The sequence below is a fragment of the Octopus bimaculoides genome, chromosome 6, assembly GCF_046866305.1.
Source record: "Octopus bimaculoides isolate indiv1 chromosome 6, ASM4686630v1, whole genome shotgun sequence".
Taxonomy (NCBI): Eukaryota; Metazoa; Mollusca; class Cephalopoda; order Octopoda; family Octopodidae; genus Octopus; species Octopus bimaculoides.
The window spans coordinates 70,412,461-70,419,414 of record NC_142933.1 but is presented as its reverse complement, the minus strand read 5'-3'; positions in this window follow the sequence as shown (position 1 = coordinate 70,419,414).

Here is a 6,954-nt window from a genome sequence, read left to right as displayed (position 1 = left end):
ATATTTATGTGATATGTGCGCATATATATTCAAACGCGCGAAATATTTTAATAAAATATTTATGTGTGTCCAAGAAAGACAGAGAGTACTTAAATCTGCCTACATTACTTAAAGTACGTACATAACATATATTGTATATTTCTGAGTTTATTTTAATATATAATATGATGTATTTCACTGGTGATAATGTTGTCTACGAACGCTATACGATATCTCGGTATCGCATATATATGCGTTTAATTTTATGTCTGTTTATACATATAAGTATATATGTATAAATAAATATATATATATATATATATATATATATATATATATATATATATATATATATATATATATATATATATATATGTATATATATATATAGGTTGAAAATATGTGTAAAAAATATATATATATATATATAAAGTGGAAGAGAAATGCCTTCGTTTCATAAAGTTTAATATCTGCGAAAGAAGCTCTTTGTCCTACTCCGACAACTGTGGCGTGAAGAGACTCTAGTAGAAGACTGCTGTAAGGCAGAAGGCATATACCTGCCGAAAGAGGCCAATGCAAAGACTTTAAAACAGTTTAGGCCGATATCCTTATTGAATGTGGAATGCAAGATCTTTATGGGAATTCTTTCCAGGAGAACAGTAACATATTTACAAAATAACTGGTATGTTGATGAGTCTGTTCAAAAGGCTGGAATCCCCGGGATCCCTGGATGCGTTGAACATTGTTTTTCGATTTGGAAAGCGATCCAGGATGCCAAGCAGAAAAAGAGAAGTTTGAACGTGGTATGGCTTGACCTAGCTAATGCATATGGCTCAGTGCCACACGAATTACTGATAAGAGCCATGGACCACTTCCACATTCCAGAAAAAGTGATCAAAATAATGAGGATGTACTATGACAGTTTCGAAATGAGGTTTACAGCTGGAAATTTTACAACAGATTGGCACCGATTGGAGATTGGTATTGCTGCTGGCTGTACAATATCTGTCAGGTGGTTTATCTTAGTCATGGAGTTGATTTTGAAAGCGGTGGACTTTTCGGTACAAATCGCCCATGTACAATCGCCTAAGAAAGCCTTCATGGATGACGTGACACTTCTAGCTACAGATAAACAAGTCATGCAGAATGCCCTCTTGAGACTAGACGAACTTGTGAGGTTGTCTAGGATGCGGTTTAGAGCAAAAGAGTCGCGTAGTCTGACATTTGTTAAGGGAGTGCAAAAAGAATTCAAGTTTCGAATAGCTGAAGAAAGCATTCCAACAGTCAAAGAAGAACCCGTCAAGAGCTTGGGGCGTGTATACGCTGGAACATTGTCAGATAGAAGTCGCGGAATGGAAATCATGAAACAAGCCGAAGCTGGATTATCAGCGATTGATAACACGAAGTTACCAGGTAAATATAAAATTTGGTGCTTGCAGTTCGGTTTGTTCCCGCGACTTTCGTGGCCACTCTTAATATACGAGGTAGCCTTGTCACGAGTTCAAATCATTGAACAAAAATGTAATGTGTTCATTAGAAAGTGGCTAGGCCTACCTCGGATGTTGAACAGTTCAGCTCTTTATCGTAAAAGAGGTCCGTTGCAGTTACCACTAGCATCAATAGTCGAAATATACAAACTAGGGAAGATACGAACGGTGATGATGCTGAGAGAATCGAAGGATACGGAAATCAGGCAGAACCCACCAGAAGTGAAAACAGCAAGGAAGTGGAAAGCAGAAGCAGAGGCTGATGTCATCTTGTCTTCTCTTATACACAGAGATATGGTGGGTGCAACACAGAATCATCGGAGAGGACTTGGTTTTGGCGCAAATCAGTTCAAACCGTTTGCAGATATGATGCGGAGCGAACGCAGATCTGTTGTTAGCAACAGCGTCAAAACAAGAGAAGCAGAGAGAAGAGAGCTTCATTTGATCCGATGTAGTCAACAAGGACAGATAAAGAGATGGGAAGAACATGTTGTTGAGAGGAAGATACGTTGGGATGAAATATGGAAGTGGACGACATCTCGGCTAAGTTTTCTGATTCGTTCATCCTATGATGTTTTGCCGTCACCTAGGAATCTCGTAAGATGGAACGTCTCAGAGAATGATATATGCAAATGCGGAAAGGTCGGAATACTGAAACATATTCTTTCCAACTGCTCCTTAGCATTGAATAGGTATACATGGAGACACAACCTGGTCTTGAAGGTTATCTTCAATGCTATGAAGAACCAAATTCATCTCAACAACACTGAGAAAAAACCGTTGAAAGAACCATCTAAAGATTTTATTACCTTCGTGCGCTCAGGTCAGCGGATCCGTTTCAAGAAAAAGAACAAGAAACTTCCTGTGAGTAATGAAAAGTGGAACGACTATTGGGAAGTGACTGCAGATTTGCCTGGGTGCCAGGCATTCTTTCCCATCCCAGTTATGGAAAAACCTGACATTTTAATGTGGTGTGAAAGAAGAAAAGTTGTAAATTTAGTTGAGTTAACGGTTCCTCATGAAGATAATATGGACGCCGCGCGGGCTCGAAAGATGGACCGTTATGAAAACCTCCTCGATAAATGTGAAGACGCAGGCTGGAAAGCGGAGCATTTTCCAATCGAAGTCGGATGTAGAGGATTTGTAGGAAACAGTGTGAAACGACTGCTGTTATCGTTAGGCCTAACTCATCGGAAGGTAAATACCACCATTACCGATATCCAAACTACAGTAGAGAAGGCTAGCCACTGGATTTGGTTAAAAAGAGACGATGATCGATGGCTAGAAAAATATTGAGCTTTGTTTAATAATCAGTTGATCTAGCAAGCGGGGCCTCATATCAGTGAGGGGGGCCGGTGCGCATTGATGCCGTCGAGAGGTAGGCCCCGAAACGGCGCGCATTCTCTCCTGATGACCCCATACACTTGCTGGCTTCCGGTATGCGGAATTCTTGACTGGTAGCACTTGCATGTGCAAGTTGTTTGCAAGACACATATAAATATATGCATATATAGATGTCGTAAAATCCAACCGGTTTTCGCTATTTAAATTAGCTTTTCAAGGGACATTGTACAGTAATTATTTCTCGTGACAGAGGGGTTTCAGCATTTTGGTTGTTTGAAGAATAAGAAGAATGAGTTTGTTTAGACAGTGAACCAAGGGGAGCAACAGGTGGCAAGCGGGACAACTGACTCCTTAGCAGAAATTTGTTTTTAAATGGTCAAAGTTGTATATTGAGGTGTGGTCTATACTTTTGTATGAACAGGTCTTCCTTGTTTAGACGTTCTTGAACTGAGATTGAATCTTTGCATTGGTATAATGGGAAGATATGAAAATTCGGCGTTTTTTTTTGTTTTTTATTTTTTTTTGCTTGCGCATCTATCGATGTGGCCGCTCAGTGCTATCTGCCTGTATTGAGGTAAACGAATCTGTTCTTTATGCAGCGTGACTCTGCGTCTCAATGTAAGGTTCGTTTGGCCCACATAATTGTGACCATAACCTGAGCAGGTCAGGACATAGATAATGTTCTGGGAATTACATGTGAAGTTGGTCTTAATTGAGAATTTTTGTCCTTGCTGAAATGTGAATTCCGAGCCTTCAGTTATGTATGGGCATGTACCACAATTAGGTCGTCTGCATTTTTTAACTGTTGGTATCGTTTGTATTGAGTATAGTTTTGGATTTATTAGGAGTCTGTTGAGTGATTTGTCTTGTCTTTTGCATTTTAGTAGTTTGTGTGTATTTAGGATGCTGTTCATTTTCGGGTCTTGAGTGAGCAGAGGGAGATTTTGTATAATTGTGTTGTATGCTTCATTGTTTCTGGGGTTGTGGGTTGATATGTATGGGAGTGATTTAGGGTGAGGTCTGGTGTTTTGTTTTGTTGTCCTTGGTGTATTTGTGTCCAATTTCTTGGCACGTTTAATTCTATGTTCGATATGTGTAGGTGGGTATTGGCGTTCAATGAGTGTTATTTTGAGTTCTTGTAGGCGAAGTTCTCGAGTGGTTGTGTCAGATACAATTGTACAGATACTTTTTGCTAGATTGAATGGGATATTTTGGTGTGTTTAGGATGGCATGAACAGAAAAAGAGATACTGTTTTTAAGTCTGTTAGTTTGTAGTAGATGTCGGTTGCAATTTGGTTGTTGGACATTTTTAAAATCAAAATGTCCAGAAATGGGAGCTGTTCCTTGCTATATTCCATTGTAAATTGGATGTTGGGGTTAATATTATTCAATGTGGATTTAAAATCCAGAAGTTTATCATAGGTTTCATTTCAGATGATAAAACAATCGTCTAGGTACCTTTTCCAGTTTTCTCTTATATACTGATGGAATGGGGTTCCAAATTTTTGGAGCGAAAGTTCATATAGGGTAGATTCAAAGAAACCCATTATTAGGTTCGCAAGGACAGGCGCTGTTTTCGTTCCCATCGCTTTACCGCATTTTTGGCGGTAGTATGTTGTCTCGAAGAGGAAGTAATTGTTTTGTAAGATGAACTTCAGGGATTCAATGACAAAAGTCTGGTTTATGCGGTCCGGGAGAAGTTCGGGGTATTTTTCTAACCAAAATGTTATTGCCTCTATTACGTAGCCATGTGGAATGTTAGTGTAGAGGTTGATATACATATATAGATAGATAGATAGATAGATAGATAGATAGATAGATAGATAGATAGATAGATAGATACATTTCTTTTATTAGCCACACAGGGCTCAACGAAGATGGGACAAATACAATGTAGAGCTTTTCTTTTTGGAAGGGGGAAAGGAAGGAAAAAAAAAAAAAAAAAAAAATTGGTGGTGTCGATCAAAAGGAAGGGAAAAAGGGGCAGTTCGATCAAAAGGGATCGAAAAAAAAGAAAAGGAAAGGCCGATCAATAGGGATCGTGTATAGGTAGATAGATAGATAAATAGATAGATAGATAGATAGATAGATAGATAGATAGATAGATAGATAGATAGATAGATAAGGCCATAAATGACAGAGAAAGTTTAATGAAATTTTATTAAACAATAAGAAAATTGTAATATCACGGCAAATTGTTTCGTAACTTCAAAACATGTAAATAGTTTATATTATTATATTTAATAATAAATAAATTACTTACATGCCTGCATTAATGCAAAATGCAGACAAAATACTTCAAAATAATGCAGAATTTAAGCTACGACTTCAGTAGAGATTCTGCATTATTTTTAAGAACTATCGCATTTTGCATTAATAAAGGTACATAAGCAACTTATTCATTATCAAATATGATAATATAAATTATTTACATCATTTTAAGCTACACGAAACTGCTTCGGAGGTTGTTGTGTCCTAGCATATGTGCTGCTTCTTTTCGTTTTCGTATTTTCCACTGGTGTTCTCTGTCTATTATTTCAACTTCATCCCACAGGGAGAGGTGGCCTCCATTTTTCCATACATGATCAGCTATACCCGATTTATCAATATCTCCTCGTGTCACAGCTTTGCGATGTTCCTCTACCCTTATTTTGAGGGGGTGACATGTTTCACATTTGTATAACCTACCACAGCTGCATGGATGGAGTACACACAGTCTTTGGTCATATTCTCTATTGGTGGTTTTACTCGAAGGAGATATTTGCGAAGTGTATTAATATCTCAAATATCTCATATATTAATATCTCTTCACCAGTATAGAAGAGAATATGACCAAAGACTGCGTGTACTCCATCCTATGCAGCTGTGGTAGGTTATACAAAGGCGAAATATGTCGCCCCCTCAAAATAAGGGTAGACGAACATCGCAAAGCTGTGACACGAGGAGATATTGATAAATCGGGTATAGCTGATCATGTATGGAAAAATGGAGGCCACCTCCCCCCGTGGAATGAAGTTAAAATAATAGACAGATAACACAACCGAAAAATACGAAACCTAAAAGAAGCAGCACATAAGCTAGGACACATTATATAAATGCAACCGACAAAGAATTATGTATACATAACAGCACGAAACCTTACGGCTATATACAACAGAAGAACAAAATAATAATTATACATATACCACACATACAACAGAAAGAGCTTTACAGCTATCGAACGAACTTAGAGGGGTTGCGCAAAGATGAAATGGAGTAAGTCCTAGTGGACGTAGCAGGAGCCCAGACCAGCATGACCAGTCAGCTCAATGGCAGGGCGAAAAAGAACAACACCCCTTCACAGGACACAGGACACAGGTCACGTGGTAGGGAAGAGGAAGTATTGAGAGAAGAAAAGAGTGGGAGAAGAGAGAGAGAACGAAAGAGGACAGGGATTGGTGAAACAGAGTGAAATAGAGAGAAGAGAATGGTACAAGAGAGGCAACAAAGGTGAAAAGGGAGGGTAAGAGTGGGGAAAGGATCAGAATAATAGTAGAGGTGGAAAGAGACAGAGTAAGATGGAAAGCAGGGGGACAGAGAGAGAGAGAGAGAGAACGAAAAAGAAAGGGAGACACAGAGAGAAGAGAAAAGAACAAAGGAGGCAAGCAGGGGCGGAAACAGAGAGTGAGAGTGGAGAAAGAGACAGTGTAAGGGTAGCGGTGGATACAGATAGAGAGAGTTAAGAGTTACACCATAAATATTCAAGGAATAAAGTAAACAAGCAGGGTGTGCGTTGCGCTACATGAATATATCAAGGGTTGAACAGAACACAACAAGGAGAAAAAATTAGGCGAAGACAGAGCAAACGGGAAACTAGACGAAAACTTAACGGACGGGAAATTAAATAAAGACACAATACACAATATATACAAACGCCTGTGTTAGAATAGGGGTAGCTGATGAGGGAAAATGTTCTCTATGTGGCCTGTGTGTGTTCTGTACTTTAGTTATTATTATTTTTTTGTCTACGTTTTGTTTGCAACGTCCTGTACCCAGATATGCACCTATATATACAGGTAGACGTAGGTATGCACATACCTGTACGTATATATGCATATACTCATTTATTATTTGTTATATATATATATATATCTGTGAAAATATG